Raw genomic sequence first — 19,136 nt, forward strand, 5'->3', positions numbered from 1 at the left:
CCTGAAAACAGTACATGAGTCACATTATAATAAGAAGGCATCTGCTACTTTGCCACCAAGGTTCCTTTATATGTGGCTGCATCAGTGTGGCCAGACAGTGTGCATTGAGCAGTACTGACTACTCTGGGGAGCTCCTTCACTAGGAGGTATCTACGTCCATATAGGGGGTAAAGGGCTTCAGGACTTTCTTTCTCCTTTTCCCCTTATGGAACCATATTTTTTATGTTTTTTGACTTCTGAGCATTTAGCCAGGCACATTTTCTTCCAGCATAGTGCGTGGTTGGACGAATTTCCATCTGGAGAGGGAGAGGGAGAGAGAGAGAGAGCATTTAGTTATAAAATGTTAGCAAACTAAGAATGTAATAATTATTTTTAACAAATTGCTTGATTTATTTGAGAATTAAATTAGGAGTTTGGAAAAATAAGTGCTAGGATCTAAACAGTTTCAGGGAGACAGGTGCAGCAAGAGGTATGTTAATCTAATATGCTTAAATACTTTAACCAAAGAATGAAATAGTAACAGGTGCCCACTTATATAGACGTGAAATTTCAATCCAGATAAAAGCGAGGATAATGAAAACCTTATTGCCATACACCTTCAAAAGTGGAAGCATTTGTAAAAATATAACTCTTCTTCAAGATGAGACTGAATAGTCTAGCTTCTGGGTAATGCATTGATTAGTGCGATTAACAGTAGAACCTTCTCCAGGGAGTGCATCTTAGAATGCATATGAGCACCATTTATCTCTCCCCTAAGCATCTCCAAATCATCTGAGGGTGAACCTGTCTGTGTAAGGGGATGCTGAACTCTCTACTTGTTCCTTCCGAGTCATTATACTAGACGGACATGAACCACAAGGTTTCTCTTACATTAGTGACATTAGAGTTGTTAGCTTTTAGTGTTAGTTCAGTTAGAGTTTGTTACAGTTGGTACGGTTTGGCTTTAGGTTCAGTTCCAGGTTCAGTTCCATGCGGTGGTGGAGCTGAAGAGGCAGCAGCCCAGTTTTAAGAAATGCACTTCATGGCTATCCTTCTTCCTGGTATTGCTCAACCTTGTTAGGTGTCTTAATTGCCTCAGAGAAGATCTCAGTCACTCTGGGTGTTCTGTTTGTCAGACCTTTCACACCCAGAGCACATAAAGAGAGGCAGAGTAGACCACAAGTGCACCTGCTTAAGAAAGCTCTTGTTGCTAGTAGGGCTCTGTGAGAGTGTCATATCTGAAGACTGAGAGGCTTGTTTTGGTTCCACCTGCCTTTTATGAGTAAGGTGCTTAAAGGATCATGGAGAATTTGTGCTGTAAATGGCTGGGTTCCTGTTTCATGAGATCCTCCTGCTGAAGTGCCCAAAGGCACTGTCAGTTCAGTTGATGGCAAGGAATCTGAAGATTAAGCTCTTGGTTGATTCAGAAGAGGCTGGTAGGAGAGAAAATGGCCACTGTATTTAATTTAAATTTTAAAAATTCCTCTTTTTAAAATCAGAGAATCATAGAACACTAGAACTGGGAGGGACCTTGAGAGGTCATCAAGTCCAGTCCCTTGCCCTCACAGCAGGAACAAGCACCATCTAGACTATCCCTGATAGATGTCTGTCTAAACTGCTATTATATATTTCCAGTGATGGAGACTCCACAACCTCCCTAGGTAATTATTCTAGTGTTTAATCACCCTGATAGTTAAGAAGTTTTTCCAAATGTCTAACCTAAACCCCTCTCGCTGCAGTTTAAGTCCATTGGTTCTTGTCCTGTCCTCAGGCTAAGGAGAACGATTTTTCTCACTCCTCCTTTTAACCCTTTTAGGTGCTTGAAAACCTCTGTCATGTCCCCTCAAAGTCTTATCTTTTCTAAACTAAACAAGCCCAGTTCTTTCAGTCTTTTCTCATAACTCAGGTTCACTAGACCTTTTATCATTCTCGTTGCTCTTCTCTGGGCCATCTCCAATTTCTCCATATCTTTCTTGAAATGTGGTGTTCAGAACTGGACACTATACTCCTACTGAGGCCTAATCAGTGCTGAATAGAGTGGAAGAGTGACTTCTTGTGTCTTGCTCACAACACTCCTGTTAATGCATCCCAGAATCATGTTTGATTTTTTTTGCAACATCATCACACTGTTGACTCATATTTAGCTTGTGGTCCACCATGAGCCCTAGATACCTTCCTGCAGTACTCCTTCCTAGACAGTCGCTTCCTATTATGTATGCATGAAGCTGATTGTTTCCTCGTAAGTGGCGTACTTTGCATTTGTCCTTATTAAACTTCATTCTATTTACCTCGACCATTTATCCAGTTTGCCCAGGTTATTTTGAATTATGACCCTATCCTCCAAAGTAATTGCAAGCCCTCCCAGGTTGCTATTATCTGCAAACCTAATAAGCATACTGTCTATGCCAATATCTAAATAGTTGATGAAGGTATTGAATAGAACTGGTCCCAAAATGGATCCCTGCGGAACCCCACTTATGTCCTTCCAGCATGATTGTGAGCCATTAATAACTACACTCTGAGAATGGTTATCCAGTCAGTTATGCACCCGCCTTCTACTAGCCCCATCTAAGTTGTATTTGCCTAGTTTATTGATAAGAAGGAAATCCTTGGAGACCATATCAAATGCCTTACTGATGTGTAGGTATACCACATTCCCTAGTTCTCCTTTATCAACAAGATTTGTTATCCTACCAAAGAAAGCTATCTATCAGGTTGTTTTGTCTAATATTTTTTTCTAGTCTTATAGTCTGTATTCACTTGAATATAAGCCCAAGTCTCAAGCAAATTTTCTTGGATCGACAAAAGCAAGGATCAATATAAAGCACCTCCTGAAATGCTTTGTAATAGAAATAGACCAAACCAAGGCCATATAAAAAGGCAGCATTCTTCTAGTAATCAGACTGTAAACTGTAATATCTCTAGCATGCAGATAATGCTTTTGGATAATCTTCCAATAAGAGGTTGAAGTGACCTAACTGGCATGACCTTTCCTTAAGCTTTCAATGTCCAGGATTCATAATAGTGAACAGCCATAACCACTTCTTCAACTGATGCCAAATGTGTCTGAAAAAGCCAGTCCCTGGCTGTCGATAGTGTAGGCAACATTAATAGCAAGGCCTTCTTTCTGGCGCCATCTTCATGAAACCTCAGATATCTGAAGAAGAGGCTGGAGAGGGCTCCTCTCTCCTTGGCTGTCAGGCTGGCAAAGTCCTCCTTGCTCTAGCTACTTTCTTTTCCCTCTGCCATTTTCTTTTCCTCTTCCCCAAAAGGAACAGCAGAGGTGGTGGCAGCAGGTGGAAATGACACTTCACATCATCAAAGCCCTTTTGGCTACAAGTTGGTCCTAGAAACATTAGAGAAGAGTGAAGCAATATAGTTGGAAAACTTACCCCCTTCCAGTTCTGTCAGGCTTCCCTTTTCAGGGAATCTTCTCCTGAGGTTGTTATTCATCAGAAATTCTTCCAATGGGTGCTGAGGAGAAGGTACCCAGACATCTGTGGGATTATGGATTTTATTCAGGATACTTCCTGTTGCAGGAAAAAGACTGGTATTTCTGTTTAGTTTTAGATTTACTGAAATGGATCAAGTTGATAGACATTTTTCTTTCAAATGCTAATCCTAGTCTCCATAATTCCCTCACTTTCAATTATAGATTGGTTTGCAGCTTTCACTTTAAAGCATGTGTATTTCTATCCAGCTGTATCATACAAGTACCTCTCTTGTTATGGTTGCACAAAGACATTACCAGTACTGGCTCCTTCTATAGTGCCAAGAATCTTCAAAGTGCCTATTTGTTGTAGCGGAACACCTCAGGAAACAGGATGTCGTTGTTTAACCATATTTAGATGATTAGCCACTGTACATATTATACACTAAAATATAAGTACAGGACTCATATCCCAATTTGTTTTATAATTACATGGTAATCTTAGAAAGTAAGCAATTTTTTAGTACTTGTAAGTGTGATGGGTTCACTCACTGGGATCACCTTGGGACTATCACTTTGTTTTGCAGTACCACTGAGCCCACCTTCCTGCCCTCAGGGGCCCTCCTCAAATTTGCCCTGCTGAGCCAGGTTTTTAGGTCTCTTCCAGCAGTGACACAGAGATGGGGTCATGACCCTCTGGAGCATAATACAGACACAGAGATCAGATGAGCTCTGGGAAGATGCAACTAAAGAGACTCGGTTTAGCACCCAAATGTATATCCTCAATGAGGCTAGATAAATCTGTCTTACTCTGTGAAGTTTTGCATACGGTAACCTTGTGTGTGCCCTTCTTTCTTAGAGTAAAAGAGAGGTATGCACAGACTTCTCCCCTCCAATAACAATTACTTAAATGGGTTTATATAATAACAAAAAATATTGAGTCTCAATGATAGGATTTAAATGGTCAGAAGAGAGAAACTGTTCTGTGGGCTATGTTACTAAACAAAATAAAATAACATGCAAGCTAAGCTTAATACACTAAGAACCTGTTTAAGCGTGGTATTTCACTCTCTGAGTTCTAATGAACTTCTTATCCAAACTGGAAGGTCTTTCAATCTGGGCCCAATCCTTCCCTCAAATTCAGTCTTAGCTGTTTCCAGCAGTCATCTTGGCAGAGTAGACTGGAGATCTGACAACCAAGATTACCTCACTCCCCACCCTTAAACAGATTTTGTTTAAGGTGGGAGTCCTTTGTGTTCAGTGCAACCCCTTCCTCGCTTCTCATGGAAGACTATAGAGTTTATGAAGAATTCCAGTACCAGGTGGTACAGTCACATGTCTTAGTAGAAGCCACCGTAACCCCCTCTCCCGGGCTTACAAGAAAAACAGGTCTATTCTCAGACCATTGTTCTGAGTATTGGGCTGTTAAGTTCCTTTATAACTACCAATTACCCTTACTTAGCATGACTATATCAGTAACACAGGTTAATAATTCTTATTTCTAACTTCAAATCAGAAATAATACATGTGCACAAATGGGATACAAATATTCAGTGGATTACAAGCTTTCCAGTGACATTTCATATGAAGTATTCAGCATAAAGCATATTCCATTTATGTCATTTTCATTAAGCCTATGGAATGTTGTTCGGCAGTGTGCTGTGAACGTTTTGAATTTTGTCTGTGTGGTGTGTGTGGGTGTTTTTTTTTTGTGAGGTGCAGATTGCATGTATGCAAAGCAAATTAGGCTCTTGAAAGGGGAACAGTCGTCTGGAAAGGTTGAGAGCCACTAGATGATACTTCGTCTGCACGTACTGTTTCAAGAGGGGTGAACTTGTATTTCATTGAACGTTATAAATTAATAGCAGTTTCTGTGCCTGCTGGTGTGAGGTCCCTATGCAGTGCAGCAGCAGCATGCTGGGGCTTGTATTAAATGTGTTCCTGTTGGGGAACTCTGTGAGGCTACTACTTGGAAATCACTCTGTACATTTACAAAACATTATGCTGTGAACTTGGCTTCAAGAGCAGATGCTGGACTTCGTACAGCAGTCATTCAGTCATTATTTAACTGAGACTCTTCTCTCTTCCTGAGTTTTCTGCACTGCTTGCCAGACTGCCCATAAGTAGCTACGTGCAGGCACGCTGAAAGAAGAATGAAGGTTACCTACTTGTAATTGGAGTTCTTCAAGATTACTTTGACTTCCTGTCGCCATTCCCTTTTTCTCAAAACCCTGTTGTGGTTTCACTGGGTCAGGGGTGGAAGGAAGTGAGTCTGTAGGAAGCACATCGGTCCTTTTATAAAACCATTCAGAGACAGGGAGGAGAGAGGTAGGAGGCAATGTGCATTCACTCTATCAGGCACTGTTTGGAGAAACTTCTCCAGTTAGGCTGTGCTAGCCAGCACATTGACCATAAGTGTGACTAAGCAGAGTCAGCTGGAACTCGGGTTACAAACGACCTACCTTCACCTGTGCAGCAATGTCACTGAATAGAAAAAAATATTAGGCACTGGATGATCTATCCAGGTACCCTAAACCAGCTGTATGAGTTCGTTTTCCTTTTGGGATGTCCAGATATTAATGACTGCATCCTTTTTTCCTAGAGCTGTTAACTCAGGGTCTCCCATTTCTTCTTCTCCTGGACATACAGTACCTTTTGAATGAAGAGCAGGACCATAGTGCTATCTGGGTCTTCCTTTTCCCTTGGATAGACCTCTTATTTTTAACAGGATTCCCACTGTTGTTTTTCCTTCATCCTGGTTGCTTGAGTCAGAGTGACACTGGCCCTTAAAGAGGAAGCTAGCAGGACCAGTGCACCTATGTCCAAATAGATTTAAAAAAGGCACATAGACCTAGAAGGGGGTGGGGGGGAGAGGGAGAGACAGGCTGCGTCTACACTACAAAATATAATCAATTTTATTAAAATCAATTTCGTAGTGCTGGGTTTTATCCATTTGATTTTGAGCATCTTCACCTTCCCACATTCTCCCCACAAAATCCACTTACTGCTGTCAAACACAAGTCGCTTAAATTGAGTGCTGCTGCAGTGTATTGTGGGAACCTATCCCACCGTTCCCTGAGCCCCATTGCATTCTGGCCGCACAAGGCGATGTGGGTACATGACAACATCTTCCCACATTTCGTTCCCCTCTTCTCCTGACGTGAAGTATGTTTAGGTAGACATGGGTACTACACTGATACAGTGTGCCTAGGCTTTATTTTGGGCTTGGATAGTGATTTAGATCTCCTGGGAAAGAGGACTCTAAGTAGACATGAGTGCTACACTGAAACTCGAATGAATCATCAGTAACGGCCAAAGGCAGCTAACAGACAGTACATGTTTGACAACCACGAAAATCGTGGTTGCCCGCGGGGGCTTTTTCAGGAACTTGAATCTGGATTCAGGCCTCCTACCAAAAAAGACCCTTATACTTAAGTAGACATGGTTGCTACACTGAAACTCAAATGATTCATCAGGCTAAAAGACCCCAGACTACAGCCAGATTGGGACCTGGAAAAAAAGACAAGAATATTTGCTGCTGCAAGCCTTACTTCAACAACCATGGTGATTGTATAGCTAATACGTTGCCTTCATTGACACATGTATGGCTCTGTGCACCTAAAAGACGCCCAGCTACAGCCAGCCCCCAAAAATTGTGACTGTCAAGGGAGATGTCCCCTGCGCGGCCACAAGACCCCCAGCTACAATCAGCTCTCAAAATTGTGGCCGTTGAGGGTGACTGCCCCCAGGCAACTAAAAGACGCCGGCTACAGCCAGGTCCCCAAAATGATTACTGCAGAGGGAGATGTCGCCTGGGTGGCTAAAAGACCCCTGGATACAGCCAGCCCCCCAGAATTGTGATTGCTGAGTGGGACATGCCCCAGGTGGCTAAAAGACTCCTGGCTACAGCTAGCCCCCGAAAATCGTGACCCTCACCGCGTGCAAGCCTCCTGGCACCTTGCGCAGCACGTCCTTTCATTGGTTAGGGGTCAAGCCAGGTGATGCAGCTGGGCACGGGAATGTTCCAGATTGTGTGGCACTTCTGGAGGGAGGGATGGGAAGGGATGTTGAGGTCAGGACAATATGTAAACAGCTGAAAAGAAATTTCTCATCCTACCAGACAAGCATGAACCCCACCCCAGCCTAGCTGCCACATGGTACGGGGGGCCAGCAGTTGGCACCAGGCAGCACAGAAAAAAAAGGCAGTTAGCTAGCAGGGGTATACACAGAACCACAGACCCCACGGCTGCGCTGCAAGCAAAGAATTTTTTTCAGCCTCTCATGACCTGACAGCCACAAGCTTGCAGGTGTTGAATTGTAATTGTCTTCCTGTTGCCTAATTCCTCTGCAATTGAGAGCAGTGGAGATGTGAGAGGCCAGAGCAGAGAACTGTGGTGCATTGTGGGGCACATACAGGACATCTGTGGAGGCTAATGAATTCTATTTAAAGACATGGCGCATCCTCGTTACCCTTCATTTGGAATTTTAAATTCGAATTGAACACTACACCCTTCAGGCTACGATGATCTTAGGATTTCGATATGTCGACTTTAGTGGCTCATAAATTGAGCTAATGGAATTTACAGAGAGGACAGGCATGTGGAAGAATTGGGCTAAGTGACTTAAAATCGATTTTATCTCGTAGTGTAGATGCAGCCTGGGAGAGTCGTACAAGGCAGCTGCAGGAACAGCAGGACTTCACAGAGTGCTACATGCTGGGATGTAGGCAATCAGATTTACTGGTGGATCGACAGCCAGGAATCCCAGCAGGACAGAAGCAAGACTGGAGCAGGACCAAAGCAAGTTTGTGAATGAGGCAGGAGTAGGACTGTTAACAAAAGAGGCACAGAAGCCACCACAGCTAAGGCCATAAGCATTGAACAGCCAGTGATCAGCTATTGCTGTTGTGCTTGAGAACAGAAGTTTTAACTTCCTTGGTCAGTCGTTCAGGAGACCTTAGAGATTGCACATGCAAGTCCTCATTCCTAGCACAGAGATCTTTGGAAATAGGAACCCAGGCAGTGACACCCCTCCAGATAATGAGGAAGAACTCTTTTTGTTTTACATTTGGGGCAACAAAACTGCATAAAATAGATGGTTTTGTCATTGGGTCTCTTTTGCAGCCTGGGGAGAAGGTTTGCCTTGTTACACCCTCGTTTTAGATCTGTGGTTCCTAGTTCTGACTTGGCTGCTTGACCAAATTTTTCAGGTTCCCCAGCTCTCAGCCTTACGTGCTTTGAATGGCATGAGGACATCCCTTGTCACCAACATGAAGGGTGAAAGCTGTGACCATTCTCCCATTTTTAATTCCATACTCCTGGGCCTATTTCCTTGACTATTCCATATTTTCCTCTTTCTGTAGGCTCTAACTTCCTTATAATTAGATTTTACCCACCCAAAGCTAAAAGTTTATTAGGGTCTATTCTCCCCACACCCAAAACAAGCAGTCCTTGGGGATATCATTCTGGAATATTGCTCTTTCTGTCTCCACAGTCACTCATTCAGACATCACAGCAGTTTGTACCATAGTTGTATTACAGCCCTTCTCTCCCTGGTTCTTCTGGTGCTCCGGGCAGCCAGGCCAGCCTTATGGTCTTGGTTCATGTAGATGTAAAGCCATCCTACATGCCCCGCATTTTCATGGTCAAAATATGCCATTTGTCTGAGTCTTATGATGACTGCCCCTTCAGTGTTAACAATAGCTGATTCTTTCACATCATGATGCTTCCTCAACAGGTCTCTCCTGTTGATTGGATATTTCCAAAACCACAGAAGACATTCCCAAAATTCTGGCTGCCCCCTCATGTTGTGCAGAATATTAATAAACTATTTGGAAAATGAGGTGAACAGTGCAGTGGCAGAATTTTCAGACAATATAGAATTACTTTAGACAGTTAAGCCAAAGCTGGACTGCAAAGCTACAAAGGGATCTTACCAAACTGTTGACTAGGAGACAAAATGGAAGGTGACAATCCGTGCTGATAAATGCAGACTAATGCAGACTGGAAAACACAAACCCAATTATCCAGACAACATGATGAGATCTAAATTAGCTGTTACCACTCAGGACAGAGGTATCTGAGTCATTGTGGAACTGTGGATATTTCTCTGAAAACAAATATTCAATATGCAGCAGTCAAAAATAGAATGTTAGAAATCATTAAGGAAGGGATCAATAGCATACGGTAGTTTATACCATGTTATTTACATCCACTGTACACCTACACTTGGAAAACCACATACAGTCCTGATCCCCTCATCTCATAAAAGATATATTAGAATTGGAAAAGATGCAGAGAAGACAACACAAATGATTAAGGTATGGAACAGCTTCTATAAGAAGAGGGGGCGCTGTTCAGCTTAGGAAAGAGGAGACTAAGGGGAAATGTGATTGAGGTCTGTAAAATCATGAATGGTTTGGAGAAAGTGAATAAGAGGACGCCAGTAAAAATAATAGGCAGCAGATCTGAATGAAACACTAGGAAGCATGTCTTCATATAACACAGTTAAACATGAAACTTGTTGCTAGGAGATGTTGTGAAGGCCGGAAGTGTAACTGGGTTCTTAAAAGAATTGGATAAGTTCATGGAAGTTAGCTGTTAGTCTGGATGGTCAGGGATGTGGATCTGGGTATCCTAAACCTCCATCTTCAGAAGCAGAGAGTGGGCAAGAAGCTGGTCACTTGATACTGCCCTGTGAAATATCTGGCACCAGCAACTATCAGAGAAAATACTAGGCATGATGGACTATTAGTCTGACTCAGTATGACTGTTCCCTATGTTTTGATGGCTGACATCTCCCAGCTAAGAAAGGTCTCTCTGTTGTGTTGCTTGATCATCCCTTAATATGAGTGAGTCTCAAAATCCCCTTTCTCTTACCAGTTGTCTCAGGACGTGCACACTCATTAGTGCCATGTCTTGGCCTAGTGTGGCGTTGTAGGCACTCCTTGCCAAAGTGTTCCCTCTTTCAGGGCCCCTTATCAATTCCATACAGCCCCAAAGGCTGTAAGGCAAAGTCTTCCCACTGAGGTTTTACTTTATTAAATCCACTCAATCTGTTGGGCTCAGAGGTTGCACAGGTTGGGACATGTCATTCTCAGTCCTGACTGCTCCGCCATTGGGCTTAGGATGTGTACAGTTTTCCTCCCTGGGGCCAGTGTTTCTCTGGGAGCTCCTTTCTGAACACCTCCCTGCAACTGATCCCTGCTGGCATTTTACAAGGATCAGGTGATCATTTTTCATAATTAACTGTTAATTAGCTCATTATGAGTTTGGCCTGTATTCCTCTTAAAGGGGCCAGCAACCCTATGATGTGGTTTAATGGTTTAAATTTTATCCTCCAACCTTGTATTTTATCAGTCTGAAAAGCGTCTCTCTTTCAAGGCTTTTCTACCTCTTGTGATGGTTTTAATAATGTGCTCTGGGATGTTTTAGCTTCACTTCAGGTGTCGTTCTGAATCCAGCTTAGGTTGCTTTTGAAGATGCATAGTTCATAGAATTCAAAGTTGTTTTTAACTTTAATTTTATTCTATCACTTATGCATCACACACACATTAGTATGTTGCCACTTGTAAAAATATTGCAGCATATTCTCTTGAGGCACCCACTACGGCAGTAATTTTATGATAAGCATACTCATTCATTACCATTACTAGAATAATAAATACAGTGTGTTACTATGGAAGTCAGTGTGGAAATCTATTTCTGGACTTAATGAGGAATGTATTATCATTTCCTATGGGTGAAGCCAAAACTCATTAACAGGTCTGGGATGATGAGCAAAGAGGGGATATACTGAAAAATTCCAATATTGTTCCTTGATTTTTCCTGATGACGAGTGCCAGCATTATTAATGTACAATAACCAGTTTCAGTAGAAATCATGAAGAATGCTTTGTGCTTCAGAGAATATCCCACCATGGAATAACTGCTACTAAAGATTTATTGTAGTCATTAAATGCAACAGCTTTATTAATTCTAAAATACCTAAGCATTTAGTGTCTGATTAAATCTCTAGATAAGTTAATTATAGGACATTTTGTGGCTGTTACATTGGTATAAATTGGAAAAATCTTTAATCATTGTAATTCTAGTGCCTTTACATAGTCCTACGATAGTTACTGCCCAATGCACATTTGTTTTGCTATCTTCTCATTTTTCATTTATAGAAACCTAAAGAATTGGATGATCATTTAGGCTACCTGTAAATCAATAAGTGAATATTTAGCCCACCAAACCACAGGACCACGACAGGAGTTTTCTATCACCATCAAATTCCAATTCTTCCGCTGCCTATTGAGAAGGAGAGCAATTTCTACAGCTAATTTGGATAATGGTGTAGATGTACTTTGTGGGAGAAGAAAAACACTATTTCCAGAGCAAGTTTTGAATTTCAAATATAACGTAGCTAGCATCCTAGCATTCTCCTAGCTCCTATACAATACACAAGGAATAGAAATGGAGAGAAAGCCTTGCTAGTCTATATACTATCAAAACAAAAAAGCAGTCTAGTAGCACTTTAAAGCTAACAAAATAATTTATTAGGTGATGAGTTTTTGTGGGACAGACCCACTTCAGATCATGGGTCTGTCCCCCAAAAGCTGATAGAATCATAGAACACTAGGACTGGAAGGGACCTTGAGAGGCCATTGAGTCCAGCCCCCTGCCCCAATGGCAGGACCAAGTACTATCTAAACCATACCTGATAGACATCTATCTAACCTGTTCTTAAATATCTTCAGCAATGGAGGTTCCACATCCTCCCTTGGCAATTTATTCCACTGCTTGACCGCCCTGACAGTTAGGGACTTTTTCCTAAAGTCCAACCTAAACCTTCCTTGCTGCAGTTTAAGCCTGTTGCCTCTTGTTCTATCCTCAGAGGCCAAGAAGAACAAGTTTTCTCCTTCCTCCTTATGACTCCCTTTTAGATACCTGAAAACCACTATTATGTCTCCCCTCAATCTTCTCTTTCCCAAACTAAACAAGCCCAATTCTTTCAACCTTTTTTCATAGGTCACATTCTCTAGGTCACATTCTTGTCGCTCTTTTCTGGACCCTCTCTAGTTTCTCTACATCTTTTTTGAACTGCGTTACCCAGAACTGGACACAATACTCCAGCTGAGGCCTAACCAGCGCAGAGTAGAGCGGAAGAATGACTTCTTGTGTCTTGTTCACAACACACCTGTTAATGCATCCCAGAATCATGTTTGCTTTTTTTTGCAACAGCATCACGCTGTTGACTCATATTTAGCTTGTGGTCCACTATAATCCCTAGGTCCCTTTCTGCTGTAGTCGTTCTTAGACAGTCTCTCCCCATTCTGTATGTATGAAACTGATTGTTCCTTCCTAAGTGGAGCACTTTGCATTTGTCCTTATTAAACTTTATCTTGTTTACCTCAGACCATTTTTCAAGTTATCCAGATCATTTTGAATTATGACCCTATCCTCCAAAGTAGTCGCAATCCCTCCCAACTTGGTATCATCTGCAAACTTAGTAAGCGTACTTTCTATGCCAATATCTAAATCATTGATGAAGACATTGAACAGAACCGGTCCTAACACAGACCCCTGCGGAACCCCACTTGTTATACTTTTCCAGCAGGATTGAGAACCATTAAGAACTACTCTCTGAGTTCGGTTATCCAGCCAGTTATGCACCCACCTTATAGTAGCCTCATCTAAATTGTAGTTGCCTAGTTTTTTGATAAGAATGTCATGAGAGACTGTATCAAATGCTTTACTAAAGTCTAGGTAGACCACATCTACCGCTTCTCCCCTATCCACAAGGCTCGTTATCCTATCAAAGAAAGCTATCAGATTAGTTTGACAAGATTTATTCTTTACAAATCCATGCTGGCTGTTTCCTATTACTTTACCACCTTCCAAGTGCTTGCAGATGATTTTTTTAATTACCTGCTCCATTATCTTTCCTGGCACTGAAGTTAAGCTGACTGGCCTGTAGTTTCCTGGGTTATTCTTATTCCCCTTTTTATAGATGGGCACTATATTTGCCCTTTTCCAGTCTTCTGGAATCTCTCCTGTCTCCCATGATTTTCCAAAGATGATAGATAAAGGCTCAGATACCTCCTCTATCAGCTCCTTGAGTATTCGAGGGTGCATTTCATCAGGCCCTGGTGACTTGCAGTCATCTCATTTTCCTAAGTGATTTTTAACTTGTTCTTTTTTTATTTCAACTTCTAACCCTACCCCTTTCCCACTAGCATTCACTATGGTGGGCATTCGTTCATCAGACTTCTCAGTGAAGACCGAAACAAAGAAGTCATTAAGCATCTCTGCCATTTCCAAGTTCCCAGTTACTGTTTCTCCCTCCTCACTGAGCAATGGCCCTACCCTGTCCCTGGTCTTCCTCTTGTTTCTAATATATTTATAAAAAGCCTTCTTGTTTCCCTTTATGCCTGTAGCTAGCTTGAGCTCATTTTGTGCCTTAGCCTTTCTGATCTTTCTCCTGCATTCTTGTGGTGTTTGCCTATATTCACCCTTTGTAATTTTTCCTTGTTTCCATTTTTTATACAACTCCTTTTTTATTTTGAGATTTTGCAAGATCTCCTGGTTAAGCCAAGGTGGTCTTTTTCCATATTTTCTATCTTTCCTAAACAGCAGGATAGCTTGCTTTTGGGCCCTTAATAATGTCCCTTTGAAAAACTGCCAACTCTCCTCAGCTGTTTTTCCCCTGAGCTTTGCTTCCCATGGGACCTTACCTACCAGCTCTCTGAATTTACCCAAATCTGCCCTCCTGAAACCATTATCTTTATTTTGCTGTCTTCTGTTCTACCCTTCCTTAGGATTGTGAACTCTGATTTTGTGTTCACTTTCGCCCAAGCTGCCTTCCACCTTCAAGTTCTCTACCAATTCCTCCCTATTTGTTAAAATCAAATCTAAAACAGCTTCCCCCGGTAGCTTTTTCAACCTTTTGGAATAAAAAATTGTCTCCAATACAATCCAAGAACTTACTGGATAGTCTGTGCCCCGCTGTATTAGTTTCCCAACATACGTCTGGATAGTTGAAGTCCCCCATCACCACTACATCTGGGGCCCTGCTTGACTTTGTTAGTTGTTTAAAAAAAAGTCTCATCCACCTCTTCTACCTGGCTAGGCGGCCTGTAGTAGATGCCTATCAGGACATCACCCTTGTTTTTTACCCCTCTTAGTCTAACCCAGAGACTCTCAACACGTCTATTTCCTCTGTCCATCTCCACCTCAGTCCAAGTGCATACGTTTTTAATATATAAGGCAACACCTCCCCCCTTTCTTCCCTGTCTATCCTTCCTAAGCAGGCTGTACCCTTCAATACCAACATTCCAATCGTGTATTATCCCACCAAGTTTCTGTGCTGCCAATGATGTCATAGTTATATTTATTTACTAGCACTTCCAGTTCTTCCTGCTTATTACCCATACTTCTTGCATTTGTATACAGGCATCTAAGATATTGATTTGATTTTGCATCCCTGTTTTGCCCTGACCCTCTTTTTACTCTGACATTGTTGCCCATGCTTCCTCCCATTTCTGACCCATAACCCAGGTTTCCACGTTCTCCAGTTACCTGTGGTCTTGGCTCCCCTGCCCCTGTCGAACCTAGTTTAAAGCCCTCCTCATCACCTAACAGATCATTTTGTTAGTGTTTAAAGTGCTACTGGACTGCTTTTTTGTTTTGACAATACACGGTGGTTACTCTTAGTATCCTTTCAGCTTAGCCTTTTTATCCTTGAAAATAGGACTTCAGAGTTCACATTACTCGTACAATAGTAAAATTAGGCTTAGTACAATATTTAGTAACAAAATCAAATGGGAAGATTTGAGGGATGACTTCTGCAAGTATGTTTATCATTTCTTTTTCTCTTTTTTGAGAAAGTGAAAAGTCCCCATTCAGAGATCATTGGCAGAAAGACATTCCAGAGACCCAGATCCTGACTGAAAATGTCCTGCCATCTACCCTTTCTCTATTACGTTTAGGAGGATCTAGCATCAGTGCCTCCACTGATCACAACCATCCATGTATGGAATACATTTTGTTATGGCACCAGGGCATGTGTAAATGTTCACCACCATTAGAAACACATGCTGCTGGTTGAGGGTGCTCTGCCAGCCATTTGGGTGGTGTCTGAATCTCTCCTGGGCAGCCACCCAAGCGCACAGCTTGCAGAGAATACTGCCACCTATGGTGTGGCTCATGGGAAGAGACATATAAAACCACAAGGAGCAGCCCATATCTCACTGTAGGGTGGACTTGACAACTGATCAAAAACCCAATGAATTCTTTCCAACAGCAACAGGAAATCCAGCACTAGGAGTCCCACAAAATCTAAGAAATAACTAAAGGAACTGTCCAGAAGTAAATAAATTGCTGTGTGCTCCCTTCTTATACAATACCACTCAGACAACTTTTCCCTCCTCAGTTACTCTCTTAACATAATGAACCATTCAGTGTACCGAGAAAGTAAACAGATCGCGGCTGTGTCAGGTGTATCTTCACTACCCCGGCCCATCAAAGCCACACCCTGGCCAGCCAGGTGAGTGTTTCTAGTGTCCTATTTCTTGGCACTTCCGTGTCAGATTAAAACTATAGTACTGCAAAATTTCTGTGTCCAAATTTTTAAAAAGAGTGTTATAGTGAGAGGCTATCTCTATAATATGTGTGAATGTATGCATAATAAAATACTTTAAAATCAGTTAAAATTATAATTATTCTAGGATGATTAATAATTGCTTAATGATCTAGTTTCTTCTGATATCCTTTGTTGAGAACTAAAATTTACATTTTATTTAAATTAAGAGATAAAGTAATGTCTCGTCTTCTGATCCTGCTATATTGCACTACTGGTGTCTTGCCCTTTAATTTAACCTTTCAAAAGATGTGATCAGTTAAAAGTGCCTGTATTGTAAATAGCTGACGAATTGTGTGCATAAGAGGCCCAGTAAAAATAACTTGCAACCCATGGTAACCCAGATGATAGTATTTCTTAACATAAAAATGAGAGAGGAATTATTCATCAACATTAATTACAACTTGTTTTGTCTTATTTTTATCAATTAAAAAAAGTAAAGTATTCTTCTAGGTGAACACATTGTTCTATAATTAGAAATTCATGAGCTGTGAACAATGCACCATGGACCATGAAATCTGATCTCCTGTTGTAAGGGAAGGGCAGTGCTGGGGATACCCCAACTGTGAACTGGGCTCCAGCTACTAGTCTCTTTGCAGTTTGGGAAAGGACAGGACTTCCTTCCCCTGCAGAGGCCACTCCCAGAGCAGGGTCAGACCCACCTTGAGGAACCTCCAAAAGCTGCAGGAAGGAAGCTCAATGGCTAGCAGCTGAGATAGCCCACAGTCCAAGCAGAGAGGTGCAGCGTATGCTGTCACCCTGGATCTGGGGTTGAGAGGCTGAATCTCCAGCAATCACATCCCAGCTTGGGGCAGAGTCGCTGGTAACCCATCCTCTCCATATGCTGCATCTGTCACTTCTGTGCTGCTGCTGGCTGTGGTGCTAGCTTTAGCTCCACCAACAGCAGAAGTACTAGTACCTCAACCCTCCCTATGATAACCTTGTGATCCACCCTCTAACTTTATTTTGAGTTGTGCCTTTCACCTTTACGACACTGTAACATTTTGGACATAAACATCTGAAATTATGAAATTGACTCATTAAAATCAATGCAACTCAGAAATTGGTGGAACCCTACCCATTGTTTAACAATGGAAATTATTTTGAGAGAGGTCACCAACTCATTTCTAGTTAGCCATACAACATTGAAGAGGAAACCTGTTCCTACATCCAGGGTCCTAATTGAACCCCCTCCATGCAAGACCAGAGTGTCATATAAAAATGCATTTTTATTATTTTAGTACCTGAGCAGAAATGGAATGTAAATCTCCTAAGTGGTTATATGAATCTGCATTTGTTTTGGGAGGGGTTGTTTTTTTTTTGAAACCACGTTAGTTAACTTCTTTCTAATGTCTAATTCAACAGATGTGACCTCAGCTGTTAACTTCCTTCTAGTGTAATAATCCTTTATGTATAATTTATCAAAATACCCCTGCAGGGAGACTACAGACTATGTTAATATACTTGATGCTTGCATTGAAAGCCCCCAGATGAATCCTGCAGCATTTCAGTAAAACGGGCAGATGAAAATGATTGCCCTTTATGTAATGTTTTACTGTGTGGTATTGGTTAGTGCCTCAAAGCTGAATAATATTTATGTTTACAGTTCATTTTCAGTATTGCATATTGGCCTCCTGCTAGTATATAGTTGATGTTTAATTATAAAGAGGATACTAATTATATTATTTTGTTGAAACAGAAGAAAAGGTATTCCAACCCTTGTCTAAACCAGGTGTCAGGAAAAAGGAAGGCTTACCTCTCTGAGAAAGAGACTCATTTTGTCAGATGTGTACAATATGCAGTGCTGGGGTATTTCCCTTGCTCTTCTGTGTTGTGTTTAGTATATATCTGAACTCTTCCTCCCTTATCATATATATCTGAGCAACACCGTCTTCTAATCATTAGGATATAGTCCTTGAGTGAGGCGGGCTATCCGTTCCCCTTCCCTGCAAAAGAAACTAACCGTTCCCATCTTCAGCAGATTTGGTGAGACCCAAAATGCAAACTAGCTCTTGGGTATATTAATACTAAGCCCTAGCCATGATACCCCACAGCCTTCCTCCATTAGTTGAGGTAATGCTTTCCACCATTATTTACTTTCTTTGCACCTAGCTAGTCTTTCAAGATCCAGATCTAGATCCGGATTCAGACTGTAAGAGCTGAGAATTAAATTCTGAGAAGTCACTAATGTAGAAGCTTTTCTATATATTTATTTTCTGTAGACAGAGTTCCAGCATCCATAGTTTGGTTAATTTTTTCTCTGAGTAATAATAAAAAAGCAGTACAAATTATAGTAGTATTTAAAATCAAGTCATATATTTGGAATCACAAAACAAATAACATTAATTGGGTTGTCTCGCCATCACCAAACCAACTCTGTCATGAAAATACTGTGCTCAAGGCACATTTTTGGTTGTTTATGTTCCATTGTTCATGTGCCATCCCGAAACGCGGTCAGAAGCAAATATGGTAGGCAACCAGCTCCGCTTACCAAGGAAATCCTTGGCGAGCTCAAACTCTAAAAGCATGCGTATAAGAAGTGGAAATTTGGACAGGTGACTAAGGAGGAATATAACTATATTGCTCGAGAATGCAGGGGAGTAATCGGGAAGGTGAAAGCACAACTGGAACTGTGGCTAGCACGGAATGTGAAGGGTAACAGGAAAGGTTTCTAAAGGCATGTTAACAGTAAGAGGGTAATCAATCAGGGAGGGTGTGGGTCCATTACTGGACGAGGGAGGTAACCTGGTGACAGATGATGTGGGAAAAAGCTGAAGTAGTGTTTTTTTTGCCTCTGTCTTCATGGACAAGGTCATCTCCCAGAATACTGCATGAGGCAATGCAGTATGGGAAGGAGATGGGCAGCTCTCGGTGTAGAAGGCGCAGGTTTAGAGCTATTCAGAAAAGCTAGACATACACAAATCCATGGCTCCAGATTTATATACAAGGGTACTGAGGGAACTGGCAAATTGTAGTGCCTTTGGTCATTATCTTTGAAAAATCATGGTGATCAGGATAGGTCCTGGATGATTGGGAAAAGGCAAATATAGTGTCCATCTTTAAAAAAGGAGAGGAGGACAATCCAGGGAACTATTGACCAGTCAGCC

The 19,136-nt window shown here is 41.7% G+C and overlaps 1 protein-coding gene and 1 pseudogene across 8 annotated transcripts in view; one reads left to right on the forward strand and one right to left on the reverse strand.

Moving 5' to 3' along the window:
* The window catches only part of ASPH (aspartate beta-hydroxylase), a 196,066-nt gene that overhangs the window by 120,590 nt on the left and 56,340 nt on the right, over positions 1-19,136 (forward strand). The window lies entirely within an intron of this gene.
* Positions 2,736-5,622, reverse strand: LOC142009124 (lysine-specific demethylase 6A-like; annotated as a pseudogene).

This window comes from Carettochelys insculpta, chromosome 2, assembly GCF_033958435.1.
Source record: "Carettochelys insculpta isolate YL-2023 chromosome 2, ASM3395843v1, whole genome shotgun sequence".
NCBI lineage: Eukaryota > Metazoa > Chordata > Testudines > Carettochelyidae > Carettochelys > Carettochelys insculpta.